At 38.7% G+C, this 20,938-nt stretch overlaps 1 long non-coding RNA gene across 6 annotated transcripts in view; it reads left to right on the top strand.

The window, feature by feature from the left end:
- LOC148395254 (uncharacterized) overlaps positions 1-20,938 on the top strand; it is a 55,969-nt gene that overhangs the window by 16,566 nt on the left and 18,465 nt on the right. For 2 of the 6 annotated variants that reach the window (XR_015859623.1, XR_015859626.1), the window contains exons 1-2: positions 10,206-10,337; positions 11,459-11,513. This is a non-coding gene — a long non-coding RNA (uncharacterized LOC148395254). Of the gene's footprint in view, positions 1-1,723; positions 2,030-10,205; positions 10,338-11,458; positions 11,514-18,682; positions 19,286-20,938 lie in introns of those variants that run through there. The other 4 variants (XR_015859622.1, XR_015859625.1, XR_015859621.1 and 1 more) reach the window with 3 other exon arrangements.

The following is a 20,938-nucleotide window of genomic DNA, read 5'->3' on the forward strand; positions in this document are numbered from 1 at the left end:
TTTTACCCTGCCAAATGAAAGCACATTCCTGCAACGTCATGGAGCATTTTGAAGTGTAGAGTGCTGTCAGGGCTTGCTCAAGGACAGCATATGTTAGTGCATAGAACACTTCATTGCTTACACCACTCAAAGTAGAGATCTTTCAGTTTATGTGCCATTATCATGCACAAACTCCAGCTAGACTAATTTTAATTTCCTCCATGTCACGTAGGGTGTACTCGGCATGCGCTCCCTACCGCCCTAATTTGGATTGGCCGTAAAACACTGGTTCCTTCCAACAAGGGTGCACAAAGTTAAATGCACAATAAAGAAGGAAAAGACATATATGTCGCACTGGAGTATAAGTGGCATATTTTTATTTGATAAAATCCAACACCAAGAACAGACATGTCATCTTGAAAGGCAATTTAAAATAACAATAGAATAGAGGCTAACGTTACATAAGCTTCTTTGGGTCCTTGAAAAGTGCTATATAAATTAAATGCTTGGGCTTCATTATAATCACATATATTCCTAATATTTTACCCCTCTCATGTTGTGACACAATGCAACCAACTGTTAAAAACTTAAACTACACACAAAATGATAAACATTGTTAAAAAACACCCTTCTTACTATGTCATTCAGAATTTCATCCCCATGAAGGCAGCTTGGTGTATTTAATTATTAGTATCTACTATGACAATATGAAAGTGTCATGGAGTGCAGCCAACATATTGTAGCCTTCCATCTATCCCTCGGCAATAAGTGAAACAATAGAACGGGATGTTGAGGTTCCCGGTTTTATCCTATCTATTCATCACAGCAGCTGCACAGGCAAAAGGAGAGGCATCATTACAGTGAAACAGGGTCTGTTAATAGGTTTACTACGTGGGGGGCCTGCGTAGGGCTGACGAGAGGGGAGGGGAGGGGACAGAATCGGCAGGTGGACGATGCGAGGTCAAAGCTCAGGGAGGTGTTTTTTATCTGGGTGGAGCGAGCAGAGGAAAAATGGACTACAGAGCAAGATCTTAATTTTATGGGGTTTTTTTGTGCAATTTATTTCAGTGTTTCTGGGATTTAAAAAAGTATTTTTTATGTGTATGTAATTTTTACTTTACATTTTTAATGGTACTGAGGTTTAATTCCCGATGAATTTGAAATTCATTAAAAACAATGCTGTATATTAAACACAAACAGTTCAGGTAATCAAGTCATCATTGGGCTGCACCAAGACAAGATTATTTTTGTAAATAATCATTTAAACTATTAAAGTTAAAGTAAAACTATTAAACCTTCATAATCCCGCAAACATTATTTCTTACAAACCTGTATTAAATATGAATCCATAAATAAAACATTTTCTAATGCTCACAAAAAGGGCCAAATGGAGGATTTACAAAAATCACTCAGAATCCATATTCTCAAAGAAGACTATGTCCTATAATTTTATTCACGTATCCCAAAAAATATTCAGAGCAAATGGCAGCCTTTGCAGTCTAGTCAGTGCTTGCATAGCTGTACTATTTTTTCTTGCCCTTCTCAAGGTGATGCCATGTCTCTTTGCCATACTTTGTGTCTGCCTCTACAGAGGAGGCGGGGTGAATTTTGGGTGTGGCCTGCAGACATTTCACTTCATATGATTTGCAATTGTGTGCATGTGTGTGTGTCTATTCCTGAGTGTCTGAAGGTCATGCCATCCCCATGCTCTGTTTCATGGAGGGCTGCCAATGCTGACGGCTGCTGTGCTGTGCGTCTGGCACACCTACTACCCCCCCCCTCCAAACGCCAACAGCCCCCATCACTATAGGGCATTGATTAAGTGAAACAGCTCTACCTCCCCTGCGGAGGCCAGCCAATACCAATATACCAGAAACTCCATTCAGCCAATACCAAATCGAGGCGGTTTGGAGAGGCTGGGGACAAACCAGCAGCCAGAAAAGTGATTTTTTTTCCCCCTTTGGTGACGAAAGAAGGAGGTGGCGAGGGTGAAGGTTGGTGGTCGACAAATGCGGCGAAAACGAGAGAGAAAGAAAAGAGAGCGTGAAGGGTAATGAAGCACATTTATGACCGAGGTGCAAGTGACAATAGCAGCAAAGAAGGGCAACATTGAAAAGAGAGAGACAGAATCAAAAATGCCACAAGGAAACAAAAGAGTAAAGAGTAACGGGGACATGTATTCTGAGAAGTATTCATACTGACTTGTACGCAAACAGAAATCCTCAGCTTTTTGCCAGATTCTTTAATGAAGCTGTCAAAATGACATACGGGGCAGTAAAATCTAATGACAAGTAAAGAAACTCACTTTTCATGCTGAAGCCAGGAAAAAAGTTGAGCAAAAGGAAGTCATTTACAATTTAGTTTACAGTACATCTTTTTTCACTGACGATTTACAAAAGTAGGCTACGTATGAGGGAAAACTACTCATTAAAATTCCAGTTTCTCCTTCAATGACATTTTAGTAAATGTCACAGATACATACACACAAAATTCACCGCTGAAATAAAATTGTTACTAACATTAAACAACAATATGAGCACATGGATTTAATTATAAGATTAAGAAAAAAAAATATGCTTGTCAGTCAGTTTTCCAAATTATCCATATTGTAAATTGCTTCTAACGCAAAGCATGCTGTTGATGGGCATGTTACGTAATATCTGCTAAGATTGCACAATTGGCAACATTTAAGTGGTGGCCTTTGCCCTTTAAAAGCAGGTTTTGCAATGAAGTTTTGTGAGAGGATAGCAACACTGTGCACTGAACTGACCTGGATGTAAGGACATTTAGTTGAGAAGTTTTATCACAGGCAATATGGCGTACGTAGCTTCTTGCGACTGCTTCTTAGTCAGTTTGCCTCATTCGTCCTCGTTCCAACTGAGTACAGACTCAGACAAATGTTGTTCATCCGCGTAGTCCAGGTCAAGTGTCGACTAACCTCTCAGTCCGTCCGATAGACTGTTTCGTCACACTAACATGGAAGTCTGCCAAAGATAGGGGAAATGATAACACGCTCGCCTGTAATGATTTGGAATTTGTTCACTCAATCGATTGGGCACGGCATTTTAAGAATTGATTTATAATTTGAGGACTCGGATGATTTATTTAAAATGAAGTTCTGAGATCTCCTTGAGTCACTGCCTTATCATGGTCGGTATATTATTTTATTTTATATATATATATTGCACTTTTCAAAACAAGCATTTCACAGACCTATACATACAAAATTGAGAGAGGATAAAAGGGAAAACGAGAGAGACTATGAAGACAATGATGCAAACATAACAGAACTGGCGCTAGAATAAAATTAAAAAAAATGGGCATGGGAATAAAAGGGAGGTTAAAAAAAAACGCCTGATGATCATTTTCAGGCATTTGTTTGAAACAGCAGATCTAACAGATTATGGAAGACGCTTTCACAGAGTTGGAGCCAGAAATGCAAATAGACTGTCTCATTTTGATTTGTGGTTTGTGCAGGGGATGTATAAAAGTCCAAGATGTGCTGAGCAGTGAGGTCGTGTCGTAAAATGAGGAACAAGGAGTGAGGTCATGGAGTGCTTTAGACGCAAACACAAGTAATTCACACTTGGTTTTAAATTTTTCTTTTAGCTCGTGGTGGAATGTGAGTAATGTGGGATCTTGGGTTGGTTAGAGATTAGAAATCGAGTGACTGTGTTTGAATAACTACGCATTTGAGACAATACTGATCGAGGCAGGTGTAGGGGGAGTTACAGTAATCCAACTGGGAGAAAGATTAATGTGTGGATTAATTGTTCAAGCGCTGAAAGGGGAAAACCAGGTCTTATTCTAGCTTAAATACTAAAACCTACCTTTTCAACTCATCTTTTTGGGGAATTGTTGCCAGTTTGATACACATTTCTGGAATAAAACATCGGCTCAAATTGTATTTAATTGTATATGTAATTATGAAAAATGAATGATGTTCTTTTATGTCAATGATCTCTCATAATGGGGATGGGCACCGCTAAGGATGGGAACTGATAAGATTTTTACGATTCCATTTTCGATTCTGTTCAATGATTCAATTCTTTATCGATTCTCATTTGGGAGACCAAAAGAAGCACATAAAGGATTATGATCATTTTGTTTTATATATATTGCAACTTTGTCCAAATATGACATTACAAACCTAAGAGTGAAGAATGCAAACATTCTCCCACAATAGAAATCATCACCTACCGAAAATCAAGGGCTTCTACAGTGGCAAATGGGTGCAGGCCTTTAATGACAAACTTTGTCACGGCACGATGACATTCCTCAGTCCTTTCCTTAGACATTTTGCTCCTCCCAATTGAATGGATAAGCTGCAACAGTGCTGCTGGCGTCCGAACCAGTCAGACGGTGTCTCTGGTCGTCATCTAAAATAAAACACAAGATGTGATTTGCATGACAGATTTTACAATTATAGAAATAGAGCTAGCACGAAAAGCAGTGTTAGTTGCCTGCAGTAAAACTGCACGTCCGGCTCGGGCTAATGTTGCTGCGGATCAAACACACGACATTCCGTTAAAGTAATGGCATGCTGCATGTACAAATGCTTTTGCATATTAGGGGTATTTCCTCCCTTTGGGGCGTTCCCGATTGACCCACTTCTGCAACATTGCATAGTCATAAGGGACAGTTTCTGGACTGTTAGTGGTCCCCACTTTTTACGAAGGAGGGCCAGAGAGTGTTTCAATTTAAATTCAATTTCAAAAATGGTTAGACCCAACTTCCTGGGTTGGTCCGATTTTTAACCCAAATCATGTTTAAGTCAAGTTAATTTGATGGATATAGCTCTTAATCACAGACACGTCTCAAAGGGCAACACATGGCCACAGTTGACAATTATTCTTGATAACACACAATGTAATATATAAATATGTGTGAATCTCCACCACCTGACAGAAAATGCATTCCATTAATCGCCTAAAACTGTGGTGAATGCAAAACAGCAAAAACACAAAGATACCTTATCAATACTTGCATACAAGTTGTTCGATGCATTCCGATAAGTTTGAGGAAGAAGCAAAAGAAGGTACACAATTTAAGTCAAATACACGGAACATTAAAATATGGGGTGTCTGTGGGTCAGGAGGTAGGCCGGGTCCTCCAGGAACTAAAGATTCCGTTATTTGAATCCCACCCATGTGTCGTTGTGGCTTCATACGAAAATTGGCTTCAAATTGCCGAACTATACTGTGAAAATAAATTACAGTAGGGGTATTATAAAATAACAGTGAATTATCCCCGCTGCCAGTAATTTACGATTGAAAGTGCCGATGTGTGTGTGTGCGTGTCAAATATACCAGACAGATGAACAAACAAGAATGCATACTGTCTGGCTTATTTACCTCCAGGCTTGTCTGCATTTTACTGAGTGACATTGTTTTATCCTAAGCCTTAAATCACTTTTTAAGCTTACCGACGTGATGTTTGCCTTGAACTAGCGCTGCCTGTGTTTGTTTGTTTGTTTGCAACTCAAGGGACATGCCCTTTAAAACTTATTTCATTTTCAGTTGAGCCTCTTAAACTGGGTGAAGTATTTTGCATTTAAATCATTCGGTTCGTTTTTGACAAGTTTCGCACAGCCCAAAACATAATCTGAATCATTTTTTTGATTCTACTGAAATTGAACTTAAGCCTCATGAGGTCTTCTGTGGTCTTGCACCGTATTCTAATGTCTTGTACTTGATAGTCTGTTCTCAGATTTATCCAATTGGAGAGTAAGGTATATTTGTCCTGAATGTGATGAGGTCAAGTTCTGATTTGTATGAGCATGGTGCAGTGGCCACAGAACAGGGGACATAAGCCCGAAGCTGTTTTTTTACTATGGTCAAGGAACTTTGGTATTTGTTGAGCAAAATTCCACCAGGAATCTGGTTTAACACAACTATGGAAACTTTGATGTGACTTTATGGGTGAACAGTAGGTCAGCCTATGTTTTCATTTCCAAGACTTCAAATTATCTTCACTTTTGCCTCTTCTCCTAACTCCATAACCTGAGCAGACATGAATACGCTAAACACACACAAGCATGCATGCACAACGTCACACACACTCCCATGCTCATGTTGCTTGCCAAGACAGGTGATGCACATACGTAGTAGAATGAGACGGCTCCACTGGGACAACCTAGACGCAGATTTCATGCAACAATTTTCTGCTGAGCTTTCCATGATTTACATTCAATGTGAACTGCATTTTGCATGTACAAATCAGTTCATTTTCCCCATCTTATCCATACATGACCAGTGGGCATGAATGTAATAAAGCCTCTTTGCATGAGGCTAAAAAAAATCATGCAACTACATTTCATGCTAAATTCAGGTCTTTTCAACACACTAAAATTGCTATTTGGTGCTCAAAGCACTTTACAGGACACATAGTGTAGCCATGCTTACACATCAAAACTGAGTATCAAACACACGCAGTTATTTCATTCCATGTAATGCCATCTCTGTAATATGTTTGTGTTGTATCCAGTTCCCACTGCCATATGTTATCTGAAGCACATCTTGCTCTGGCAGGCACTCAGTAGCCTGCTGTTCTCAGGGCTCACCTCTCCTTGTCCAAACAAAAACTGTACTGACCAGCGCGCACACACATGCATGCACATACCCACATTAACAAACACACATCACAAAGGAATAAACTTTCATTATTATTTCATTCTCAAGGTTTTCAGGAGGACATTGCCAAACCACTTCATTCATTAATCCACCACATGTTTTTTTTTTTTCTAACTTAGCCTCACTGCCATTTTCAAAAACATGGAGAGCTGTTTTACAAATTCGGGTACGATACATCGATATCTATTGTATATTCAGTGGAAGGAATTTTATCATGAAACAATTTATTCAAAGGCATTAGAATCAATGTTCTGGGTAACATGAAAAAAAAAACAATTTGAATAACCGTTTTTCCTGCAAAATACTGTATATGCAAAATATACTGTATAATTTACACAGTATGATACTTAATTAAAAAAAAAGATCAATATTATCTTTCTTAAAGCCAAATATTTAATATGGTGTTAAGCCTATCATTATTGTATTGTGCTCAATATTAGATGACTGCTCTGTGTATTTATACAACATTATATAATAATAATATTAATAATAATGATAATAATAATAATAATAATACATTTTATTTGTAAGGCGCCTTTCAAGGCACTCAAGGTCGCCGAACACATAAAATAGCAGGCACAATTAAAAGAAAAGAAAAGAAAAGAAAAGAGAGTCTAAAAGCAAAGAACATCTGCAGCAGAGTAATAAAATTAGACATATATTGACATTTAACCTTTAATCAGTATATACACATTTTACACGTTATTGTATAGTACATACTAGCAATCGTGGACATAGCAAAATGTGTTCATCAAATTAGTTTAACAACTTTCATTCAACTCGTCTCCATTTCTTTCACACAAAACAGGGAAGTGTTTTTTTTTCGACCCTCTCTGCTCTGAATGTTGAGCTGGCTACATATTGGATTTTCCTAGCGCCAGGGGAAAATAAGCTCCAAGATGGCTGTTGGAGAACAAATCATGTCTCAGATTACTATGACATTGGCCTCGGTTCTGTGGTTAATCTGCGAATATTGAATACATACAGTAATAAGCCTTGACTGACCAAAATTGGCAATGGACTGTATAGCTGCTATATTTGCTTGTGCAACGATTATGATGTCCCTAAAATTGTGATCACTTGTACTTTCGAAAGAAAAAAGTCCTCTAGACTCTCTTTCAACTGTTTTTGTCTATTCTGTTTGAAGTGTCTGTTTGACAGCTTCATTTGTGAAGTGTTTCAATTAGCCAGAATATTTCTGCCGACATATCTCGACACTCAGACTGTCTCACTTGAACATGAAAGCCTGGACTTAAGGAAGTCATCACACACCTCACCAGGGAAAGACTGGCACACACATGCGCATGCATGCAAACACTAAAAATAGAGGCAGCTCTCCTACAAACGCTGTGTAATGCTCCTCACCCAGACAGCTTCATTTGCCTAGCTTTAATGTGTTTTTTTCCCCTCTCCTTTCTCTTCCCCTTTCTCTTTTTTCTCCTATCTTTTGGGAAACCGCCTGGTTTTGTAGCATTTCTCTGGGGAGCTTTCAATACATTCTAGGAGGGTTCTTTTTGTATCCAAAAAAAAAAAAAAAAACCCTGAAAAGATTACAACAAACCACTGCAGTAATTAGACATTTTGGAAATTTGAGACATCCCCGTAGCCACCTCTTTCTTAAATCTACAATAGTCTCCATCTGGTTCATGAGAGTGAATAGAAAAAGCATTGAATCTCTTGACTGTATTGGTAGGCCATCTGGGCTGGGACACTCCCACCACTCTAAGGCCACTCAACAGTCCCAACTGACCAGACAACAGACCTGGCACGTCTTGATGCATAAGCTGATTTCAGGAACAACAGTCAGGCCCAGTTTAATTGTTTATTCAACTCATCTGAAATGTATCGTAGATCATCAACATTGTAATCACTTTCCTTGTAGATAGCACTTAAAATGATAGGCACAGAAGAAAGAGAGTAGTAGTGAATCACAGACATCTCCAAATCTTTGTCGAGTTTGTTAGGCTACCTGAAAACTCAATGTGACACTAGCTGTGAAGATTTGTGTGAATGCTTGTTTGTCAAACAGTACGTGCCCCAAGTCAAGTCAAGTCAAGTCAAGTCAAGTCAAATAAATAAAATAAATATAAAATAAATAAATAAACTTGACGCCATTCCAGTTGTCGCTTTCTTGGAACGAGTCAGCAGATTTTATTTTAAACCCATACTAATGGGTTTATTTTTTTCCCTATCGGGGTAGACTTTAAACACAACCTGAAATAAATATTTAATCTTAATGTGCAGCGAACAGAGGGGGGAGTTTATTATACCGCTGCCAGCCACTGAGAAAATTGATTATGTGCAATTACTCATTGACGAAAAATGTTAATGGTCTAAAAGTAAATGTCCCTGAGGTATACTTTCAAAAGTTATACAACAGTACAAACGTGGAGAATTTGCTTTGGATTTGCCTGCCAATTGCTGTAGCAATATAAACATTATGGCATTGTACTTCCTCCGTAGAGCACATCCAGGACTGCACTCCTAACACAAAGACACATAATTGAACACCACATGACAATCACATTTCCCTGCTTTGCTCCTTTAGTTCGACTTGCTGTGAACGATGGAACCACGAATTCTGCTTTTTACCAGAAAATCCTGAAGGAGAATGTTTGGGCATCAGTTTGTGATTTCAAGCTGAAGCACAAATGGGTTCTGGAATAGGACAATGATCCAAAACACACCAGCAAGTCACTTCTTAATGCCATCGAAAGTAATTATCAGAAAGTTATTTGAGTGGTCTACTCAACGTTTGATTAAAATGCTGTGGTTTGACCTTAAAAATTCTGTTCATGCTCCTGTGCATTATCTGATTTGCCATTGGAGCCTTGTTCTTTTCACTGATGAGTGCAAGTCGACACTGAACATTTGACACAGTAAAAGTATTGCGATGCTGTGACAGACACTCTGATGCCTGCAACATCCTCCAGCATGGTAGTTAGTGATGCTCTGGGCAGGCATATCCACTAAGAGTTCAGAATGAGTTCCTCAAAATTATTATCAGGCTTCTGGTTCAGTGACCTCTTCCTGAAACTGGAGTGTGTTAGTATACATATGTGTGAGAGTATCAAATTAATTTCATCATCCATTAAGCCTTTCGCCACAGGATAATAATAACCGCCATGTGAGCCCGCTATGCAGGAACATCGGTACCCTTATAGCGGGAATCTGTGTCACTGTCATCACTGTCATCTATAGTGAGTGTCAATCAATGTGTCTCTGTCAGGATTGCAAGGCGACTTTGATGGATCGAGTTGTCAACGGCACCTGCAGCCAGGAGCTGGCCCGCTGGCCAGCTGTCACATAAAGTGGCTTGAGCTTTCCACTCCACATCTTATTTAACGTTTCTGCAGTCCCGCAAAAAAAAAAACCTGAAATATATTGCTTCAAATGCTCGCTGTTTCTGCTATCACACAGTGGAGCAACACTTTTGTTTTAATTGGAGGAAAATTGCACATTTTAATGAGCATCACGTGCAAGTTTGTGCGACTGTCGCGTTTGAGAAAGTGTAAACACCATTTATGGGGCGTGTGGAAGACACTGTGCTAAAGGAGGCTGGCCTTGATTGCGCAAGAGATATCACAAGCGTGGACCAGTCCTGCTGGGGTTTAAGGTCTAATTTCCCAATGGGGAGTGCCGAAATAAAGTTCAGTGGAGTAACTTCGCAGAAGTTCGGACTTTTGTGAGGCAATCCTCTCGACTTTGTCTCAACACGATTTTGTTGTAAGCTTACCGCCGATGCGAGTATCAAATGTTGAATTTCAGTTCTATCGACTTGGTCAGAATTTATTCTGGAATTTTTCTGTGTTCTTGCCTCTAGCCACTGTCTGTCTGCAGTCTGTCTGCTTTGTCACCTTTGACTTCCTTTCTGTTTCTTACAAGAGTCATCCAAACTATCCAAGCCCCCAGCCAGTGGAAGAACGCTAGGCACCATGCCAGCAAGCCAGGGCGCCAGTTTGGTTGAACATCAGTAGCGTTAAAGATATGGTATCTACCCAAGTCTATCTGTCTGGCTTAGAGCCCTGATTCCCTGTTCCCCCCCCCCCCCCATCCCCCATATGCTGTCCCTTGATTCCATTAGACCCATCTTGCTTTATCAGCATGGTACCCAGACATCTAGTATACCGCTTTAGGTCTCTTAAAATACATACACAAATAAATGAGCGAGGGGTTGGGAGTGCTTGAAATAACTACTTTCTCATCTGCAGCCAAGCTACCCCGATGATCAGGTCATTGTCTTTAAAGGGACAGGGACTGCGGAATGCAGACCCCTCTTAACCTCCATTTACTTAATTTATGAGAGGAATAAAAGTCTGTGTTAGTTTTGTAATTTTTTGCAAGAATTCTTTTCATTCTTCAAATGATGCTTGTGTGTGTGTGCGTGTGTTTGTGTTATAGTTAGCTGCACAATAGACCTAACGTGCATTTCATGATGGTTAAAAATATATCTGCTCCTGTTTCATCATTTGTTTGCCCTCATTCTTTCCACTCTAATATAGATTGCGTTGCTTCAAGTATTATGACACGATGATTCTAAAGTGGGACTTTGGTGGCTGACTTTGGTTATATGAGCTTCATGTTTCGGTTGTTTCTTATGGTTTGGCATGGCAGAAAAGTGGTTCGCGTAGCTACCTCACAGCGAGAAAGGGACTGGTTCATTTTATAATAATAAATACATTTAAATGAATAATTTGGACTACTTGAAACACCTTGAATGAAAAATACTAGGCGTATCAGTTGGGGTTAGTTAACTACAGAGAATATGCATTTCTATACAATACATGACTGATTTTTTTTTAAAAATCTTTAACTGCAACTGTTTGCTGTTTCAATTTTTATTACAGACACACTCTGGGAATATCTCTGATGAAGTCTGAGGGCCCTGCCACCATGCAGGCGGTATGTAATTATTGATTGTTGCAAGTATTGACAATGTTGTGAAACAAAATAGGATCCGCTGACATGAAGAATCTCAACTTTGGAAATGGTATTTGCGATTACAATACTGGCCCTCAAAATTATCAAAGAAAAAAAATGAATTGCTGATGCTGGCAAGTAAGCTCATTCGTCTTAAATGTTGCAGGTGATCTTATAAGATGATTGTAGAAGATCATTCATTATTAGCGATCATGATCATCGTTAGCAAGGTGAATTAAATGTGGTAAATTCATATTTTGAACTTTAAATGAGAACAATGGAATTGAATAGGGAATTTTTGGTTGAATTTGGGAAAACTGGGATTTTTTTAAATGACAAAAATAAGGGTTAGGGAAGTAGATGCATGTTAACATTATGGACATTTTCAGCATTGACACAGTAATGTATACACCGGTAACACAAGGGCACTCTCAAGGTGACAAGAAAGTGATGGAATGAAAATAACTTGCATGAATAAAAGAAGACCGTGTGTTGACCTTGGGTTTTGAGATTGGAAAATACGGACGTTTCAAGATTCAACACTTTTGTGTCAACTCTTCGGTTAAGTACTTGACACACAGGAGAATGAAAGCAAAATAAATTCTCTGAATTGAATCACAATGCAGTGGAAGACGACAAAAAAGTATGAAATCGAAATCAACGAAACTGTCCAATGTTAACGCTGGGTGACAGATTATGACATTAAAAAAATGTGTGCAGTTTTGAACACTGACTTAATTTCTTATTTTAAGATTCTGCTGAACATGTAGATCTTCTTATTCTTGTTCGTATAATGATACTGATAGTTTTACTAGTTCCTACATATTCTGACTAACCTTACTGAGATGAGAAGTCTGTTATCATTCATTACTTGAATTATCTTTAGTTCAGACTAAAAACATACTTTGCAAATATTCTAACCAGTGGGAGGCAGCAAAGTATTCATCAAATTCAGTCGAGAAAAAAAAACATTTTGTTCATATCAGCTTCTGGGATATCAGCTTCACCTCAATTTACTAACAGGTTGGCTATGGTTAATATGAAATCTGTATTTAATTACATGTGAATGGCAAGTGAACAAATTATTACTATTATACCTTTGGGCATCTAGTGGAAGAGCAATTAATTGTTCTGCCTGTCACTGTATGACACTGGTCTTGATAAATGATCCAACATATATTTATGATTCATACACAACAACATTTGTACAAATTAACAGATATTGGATTAATGTAGTATCTAAAGCTGTTGGATGGAGGTGCAGCAAGGCAACAAAAAGTACCATGAAGGAATCTTGAATTTGTTTTACCAACCTATAGTAAGAGACAGAATACAATCTGCAAACAAGTTACAATTTCATAATTTAGGTTTAATAATGAGGTCAAGTGCTATATTTTCTGTCAGTTTATTTATTTATTGTATATAGTATTATTTTATTTATTATTATTCTCTTGCAACAGTGGGCAAACCTGCCATACTTATATTACATCAATACTCCAAATCAACAAAGAGACTTGGTGAAAAAATGCTTGTAATATCTGTATAATGTAAAGAACTTTGCAATTTTGTAAAGACCTTCTGCCATAATGAATGAACAAAATAGTTTAGCAAGTAAAATGAAGTTGACTTTACTATCTTTAGAGGATCAAAAATGACGTAGCAGTACAGAAGTGGCCCACCGGCCTTGTGTTGAACATCACTTATCAGCAGCTGGTGCAAAAGTAAGCTGTGGCTGCAAATCCAGCCGTCAGCAACAAAAACATTCCTCCTGGTATTTATCGACCGGCGCCATTAATTGGTCGTGTTCCAATCATCAGTGGTAAAAAAGAAGAGGATGCAAATACCCGTGAATATCTGAGTTGCTGCTGTATAAATTAGGAAATTAGCAAAAATCTCATTTCGGGCTTTGTCCTCCATGTCAGACAGACATGCAGAGCAGCAGTAATGGCTATCGGCTTTCAGCGCCAGTACCAGCTGTGCCCGATCCAAATGGGCACAGACAGCTAGCTATTCAGGCCAAGCCAGGTCAGATGAGGACGCAAACACAGAATGGGGGAGGGTTGGCAAGAAGGGAAAATGGAATCGTGAGGTGGAGGAGGAGGAGGGAGTGTGAGAGGAGGAAAAAAAGGACAGTAGAAGACTTAGCATAGTCTTCTCGCAGTAAGGTACGTACTATATTTGCAGCCTCTATTGTGATGGGTGAAAAAAGGGAAAGTGTGAAAACCCTTAAAACAAAAATGGAACTGAGTACAAAATAAAAACAGGTCTTGCTGCATAGTAAAAAAAAATTGAGCAATACAATAAATTAATTCAGAGTTACATACTGATATTCAAATTAATTTCAACAAGCAAGATACCGTGTTGGTCATACAGTGTAGTTGCAATATGTAAGACAAGAAAACATATGACTGGGAATTGAATACATATTGATGAGTACAAGAGAACCGTTAAAAAAAATTCATCTTACTGTTATCAGCCACCAGACCTTCACTTGCAGTCATGGAGCTCATAATATCTGAGTGTAAAAGTAAAAAAAAAAAAAAAAAAAAAAAAAGAAATAAAAAAATAACTCACACTAACACTTTAAAAATTTTTCACCCCTTGTGGGATTTGTAGCCCACTCACAGATTTCTCATTGAATTATTTTGTTTAATTTCCCCGCTATCTCTCATCATTCAAGGCCTGCCATGTAGTCTTTTTATTGAAACACATTCTTTTGAGAGTTTTTCTGTGCAGTAGGGATGACTTTTCTTCGGACGCACAAATACTGCTCCGCAGAGTGTGGGAGGGCTTTTCAAATTAAACCACTGTGAAAGACTTGCACTATACTTTGGCTGTATTTTCATTTAAACTGCCAGGGACAGATCAGCACACATTATGGACCAAAATAATTAACTTTGTAACTTCTTGTCTCTGTCGCATCAGTGATATCATACATGAAAAATTTCATAATTTTTAACTGTCCTCATGGGAGCTCACATAGGCTCCCACGTAACTCCAATCCTGGATAATGTTACATGTGTGGATAACAAACATGTGTTTTATGATTTTGTTATTCACCCAGTTTTTGAGGGTTTGGTGGACTGCATCCCTGGTACAAGCAATGTATACAGCATATATGGGTAATATTTGCCCTTGGCAAAAGTGTGACTGCAGGGATTACCGTCCTTGATTTTAAGTTCTCAGTATGGATTTTCCCAGTTGCTCAACAAAACCTTCTATGGAGCATCTCTCTGTTTAACTCTGGTTTCCGCGGCATCCATTAAACAATGATTGCTAAAATGTACAATATGTTGAAAACGATCACAAGTGTAGAAGTGCCGACCGACAGGTAAATGTAAAGTTAGCTCTGGGAACTTGTTTGTGGCAAGGTTTTTACTTTCTGGAACCGGATTTGACACTTCCGCATCAGAGTCCTCGTTTTATGAATGTTTCGCTTTACTAATGGAATGAATTCAGTTCATACCACTATACAGGAAATAATTGCTACTGCTATAAATGGTACATCTACCCTGAACCATTCCATTCTATCTCACGACATGCAGGCCACTCTTTTGGCAGGGACATAAATAGTGGAATTGAGAATAGCATAATGCGTAAGTGGCCGTTGGATACTAGGCTGTTTTATGCACTTCTCAGAATAGTCTGAGATTACTGGAATGTAGGAATGCTTTTGGAGTGATGGAAGGTTCTACTCAGGTGAAGAAGAAAGTCAAAATTTCCCCGTTAAGTTTCCATCTCAAGACTCATCATTCATAACTGCCTACAGAATCAAACTACTACAATTTTAGCTTTGTTTTGCCCCATCCAAAGGAAAGAGTCCCAAAAGTGTGCCAAATGTCATCACAAATAAATTTGAGCATTTTTAGGGAATCTGCTGAGTCTTTTCTTATCCAGTTTGAGAACAAACAAATCAGTGACCATTTAATAATGTCATATAATAGTAATATAGAGTATAATAGTATAATAGTCATAAAATAGTAATGTCACACTAATTTTATAGCGCAGAGATTGTCACCCCGAAATACTCGAAAGATTCATTTTGTCTGTCTACCACAGAAACAAAAACAAAAAGACTTTCACTTAATGTGAAATATATAGAGAATATAGAATATGTGACCTGGTTAATGTGATTTTGGTTCCTTTATCTCCGTATCTGCACATGTGGGCTGTAAGCATTGCCACCATTTTCCCACACAATTGTCAAGTGTCATCTGTGAGACGAGAGAAGCGAGGTTTGTTTTTAATACAGCTCACGCAGCATTAAACGATCTGTTGTCTTCAAAAACTTTTCTTCAGTTAATTCATGGTTTGCCTACAGGGGGGGTCAAATGGTATAATAAATCTTGGCATCGGGTGTCGAGCGCCATAATCGTCCAATTTAGAGTTTGAAAAAAAAGTAATTTAAAATTAAACCCTGAACAAAACACATGTCAAGGTTTTGTTTAGGGTTAAAAAAAAATAACTGCAAATAATGCTGCGTTCCGTATAGTTAGTATATATAATTCAATGGACCGCTTTGACTGTAAAAGTTAGAGATAGCAAACTTACCCTTAATGACTCCCACTACATTAAGCCAAATGTTTAGTACTATTGTTGCTATGAGCATTGACCCCCTTTGCTTGTTAACAGTAATATCCAACAAGAAACCAAATAAAAGACAATAAATGTTCTTTTAAAAAATACATCGAGACAGACCTTCCATTTTCATTTGGCTTCTGGGCCCAACAGGTTGAATTCTAAGCAGTTCGACTGCCCCCATTTGCATGAATAAAAGTGAGTAATACCCAAAAGTAAGAAAGAAATCGCTAAAATCCGTAAATTAACAGAGCTACTATTTAAATGGGCTCCGTCTACTTGGGGGTCTATCACATGGTTGGTCCGTTGGATGCCACCATTTTAGTTCAAATAGCCCATAGGGAAGATTAGGAGATACTTTTGTCTGACAGCCGTGGCTGAATGGAGAGAGAGAAAAGGGAAATTTAGAGAGTTTGTGAAAGAATGAGCCAGAGCAAAGGAAACTGGGCGATGAAGAGCCACAGGGAGACGAGCTGAAAGGAAAGAGGGCTGAAAAGGGAGGGAGAGGTAAGCGATAGAGAGAAGCCAAATGTGTCTTGGGAAAGTTTTGGGGCTGAGGTGCATTGTGGGAGAGCATAGAGGGTGTTAGGGGGTCTGAGGTGTGGATTAATGCCAGTGATTGGAGGAGGTCTGCCGCAGCCGTGCGTGAGCAGAATACCCGACATGGATGGAGGAATTAAAAAAAAAAAAGGAGTAAAGATGGAAAAGGTAAATACAGCAAACTTTAGAAATATACAATAAAAAAAAAAGCCTCCCTGCTCTCTTAACGTTGCAACAACAGGTCCGGTCAAAATGTCGGCAGGAAGAGAGGGGGCAAAAAATATATTTGATCATGAGCAACACAAGGTGCCACCTCCGCCCTTTTTTTAATCTTGTGTTTCTTGCCCATGTGTTGTGAATTTAAACACATAAATAAATATCTGCTCCCACTCTAATTTTGCTGTGTGTTGTTATACTGTCTGTAAATCTTGACTTATCTGTTCTAAGAGAAAATAAACTCTTCTTCTTTCGTGTACAACCTAGACGTATGTATTTGACAAATTGTACATTTATGTATGAAGAATTTTCCCAAATTTTTATATGAGGATATTTCATTGTGATGAGATCGCAGTTGTCAGCCAGCAGCAGCAGGATGAGCAGATGTTTTATGAAAGTACATATTTCTCTCTCAAGCTTTTGACAGTCTAATGAAAAATATCAGAATATTTTTTACTCAATCAAATTGTGTTTGAAATGCAAGTAAATAGTTAATAAAAGTATGTTTTATAAATAATATTCATTATTTAAGGTCATAAGGTATTGAATAGTGCTTTTAAAGGTACCTCACATTTTGGAGTGACTACACAAAACAGAACTCAGTACAGCAATTTTTTTGAAGGCTTCTTGAGCAAAAACAACTTTTGGTGTCAAGGCAGAATTTTTGGGCTGAAACAAGGATTTGGACAAGCATTTACAGTATTTAAAAATGGTAATAGTATAAATTGATAATTGCAAAAAGCAAATTTTCAAGATGTCAAATCATTTAATATTAATGATTACATTATTTTGTTCTAATTTGTGGTAAAAATGAGGTGACGATGATATTTTCATTACTGTCAGATTTAAGGATTTCAGCGTTCTATAGGAAATCGTTACTGGCAGACAAAGTAACTCTGTTACTACTGTGATTGAGACTGCAAGGTTTGCATTTCTTTCTAATAAAAATATTGTAATGCCTTAGAGACAGAAGTGAATAAATGATTCATGCATTTGTTGTTGAGGATGTGACGCTGACATTGATAAAGACTTTTGTAGACAAAATGTCGGCCCAGAAATACATTGAAACATTTTCAGATGAGTAGAACTGTATGAATTATGCCAAAAATGTCGTACCCAATGTAATTTCACCAACACCTCATTTTGTATTCATATTCTATCCTCCAAATTATAACATACAACACTCTCAGTGCCATATTGTCATAGTACATTGCTATACATTAAATTTGGATTTGATTTAAGATATTTAACGCTTTAATTCAGTCATTTCTTTTGGCTCCTCATCTTCTAGTTGAACAGAACTCAGCCTGCTCCATAATGAATAATATGTTATATTTGGAGGCTGCCAGACAATTTTGTACAGTGACAACAGACATATGGCGTATGTGTGCCTTGCTAAATCAAGAGTCAAGGCTTTAAGCGCCTTGTTGTTTTCAATCAGTGCGCTGGGGCTAAATAAAAATTGCTATTTGTTTTTGGTGCAGGGAATTTCTCCAAGAAATGTCTGCGTCCGTGTGTGTGTGTGTGTGTGTGTGTGTGTGTGTGCGTGTGTGTGTGTGTGGCAGACAGTCTGCTTGTTGTGTGGGACGCTCTGGAAGAAGAGGATACAAGTCCAAGTGTATGTGTGAGAGGGAGGTAGGGTGTTTTGGGAGGAGAAAGGCTGAGTGAGTAGTAGCTATACCTGGACTGGACTGTCCCTCTTGCATTTAAGTGGGTGTGGGAGGGGGCGGTTTGGGGGGGGGCAGGAAAAAGGAGTGTGAGCAGAGAGGAGGGGGGAAAGGGGTGAGAGAAGATAGGAAGGAGGTGTTGGGGTGACAGGAGGACGGCTTCATGGCTGCTTTTTCCTTTCGCCGAATTTCCACACTCCCATTTCTCTCTCTCTTTTTTTTTTTTGCTTCATTCAGCTGTGCAAGTAAAGAAGATTGCAAAAGAATGAAGGACAGTTTCAGACAGAGAAAGGGAGAAGTTCATTTTTAAAGGGACAGAATTTTGGCTATGTTGTGGGCAGATTGGCATTTGCAGCTTTTAGAATATAGAAGTGGAAATATGAGCTGTTTTTTTTTTTTTTTAATATGGCTATGACATTTAGCGTACGCGGAATTTGGGTTATAACAAAAAAGTGTTTTTTTTCTGTTCTTGTTAATTTTCCCCTCCTTCTTCCCCCCGACTAGTCCCTCATCCTCTCCTTTGCTTTTTTTCTCGTCTCACTCCGTCCCAACCTCTCCCCGAAGCGCCTTTCGCTGTTGTTTTTTTTCTGTTTGTTTTTCTTTTGTGCATGTTTTAGTTTTGTGTTTTTCGATAGGTCACTTTGGAAATGACTGCATATAATGTACGTAGCTTATGCCATGCGTCCTAGGCCCTGCCTTTAGAAAGAAAAGAAACATTTGGAAGCCAAAGAGAGCCAGAGAGGCAAAAAACGGGTAAGTCACTATGCTTCCGTTTTGCTATGAGCTGTGTTTGTTGTGTTTCCACATTTTCCTTTGATTCCATTTTGATATTCTCTCCTGACACGCGGTGCTTTATTAGTAGTAAAACGGGGCCTCAACTGGCGGCAAGCATTTCTGCAAGCGCTGCATATCTGATTATACTCTGCGGATATTATGAAGTGATAACAGCATGCCTCTTCCTCACCTCTTACAACTTCACCTTTGTTCAACCACCGCACCCCCAACACACAACAACACACGTGCACACACACAAACGCTGTTGCTGGGTAGATTTTGCTGGGCAGGTTGGGCCACTGGCACTTTTTAATGCCGACTGTTGCAAGTGTTGCCTGTTAGCTCTCTTCTTGGACTTTCATAAACCTCCTTACACACACACATGCACACGCACGCACGCAAGCACACACACGTACACACGTACACACACACACGCAGGCACACACCGTCTTGCAGCAGTAGTTGGTTCTTTGGAACCTGCTGAACTCTTTTGTTCGAGCCAATCTCAAGGTGTCTTTCAGTGTGCTGGCAAAGTCCCACTAACATACTTTCAGCAACTTGGCAACAGCTTCAAAGTCAGATATCTCATTTAAATTCAGTCAGAGGGAGGTGAAGGAGAAAGCAAACTCCAAATTGAAATTGGGCGGCTCGCGTAAGGAGTCTTACAAGTGTTATTTTGTTGCTTGGAGGACAGCTCTCTTGGTGTTACTAGCGGATGTTTTCAAATTTGTACAATGTTGTGAATACTACTTGAGAATTGGCCCTCACTTTCTTTTTCATAAAAAGTACGTATGTGAGTAGCTAGATTTTAAAAATGCTCTGTAATTTAAAATTATTCATTTTGAATTTTTTATTTGAAAAATGACACTATACCACTATGCAAATATCATACAGTTTTTTCTCAATGAAGTGAAATCACGTCGGCACACACAAAAAGAACCTCATATCTTTGTTTTGGCAAATAAACATCCGCATTCATTCTTGTTATAGACGAACATTTTTCTCACATCTTATTTGAGCTAAGCCACATGGCTCTTAAAATGCCACATAAACTTTTCCAGCAATAACTCAGGCAACCACTCTCTTGTGGTCAGGAAAACAAGTTTGATATATATCGTTTTATAGACATTTTTTTTTCTCAATCTGTCACACCAATGGACGTTTGAATTCCTGTGCTTACAGCCCCAAACCCGTAGATCCGAACTTGTGTTAATTGCCACCACAAGCTTGTATCTACAGGTCTGCGTCTGTGTAGCTCTAACAACCTGAGCAGCATCACCTAAATCGTTAACAGCAATATTACTAATATTAAAAACTGGTCTCTTAATTCACTTCATCTATCGTCTTTTTTTCCTGATCTGCTGAATTACCATTGAATGTGTGTACACAGTACTGTGCAGGTCCGGGCTATCACTAGCTTTGCCGTTTTAATGCTCTTTTTCACAGCAGCCATTTTGGTGCAGCCATTTTGGTGGAGCATTACAATAAATCGCAAGATCCACACAGTTGGCAGGATTGCATGAAAAGCTAAACTAAAATCGCCATTTGCCTCAGCCATAAAGTTAGTGTCCCGCTCCGCTTGCTGCCAGGTTGAGGTAGTAGGTTGTATAGTTGAGAATTACACCATAGGAG

The sequence above is a fragment of the Syngnathus floridae genome, chromosome 7 (genome assembly GCF_059516105.1).
Source record: "Syngnathus floridae isolate MCC-2025c chromosome 7, RoL_Sflo_1.0, whole genome shotgun sequence".
Classification (NCBI taxonomy): Eukaryota; Metazoa; Chordata; class Actinopteri; order Syngnathiformes; family Syngnathidae; genus Syngnathus; species Syngnathus floridae.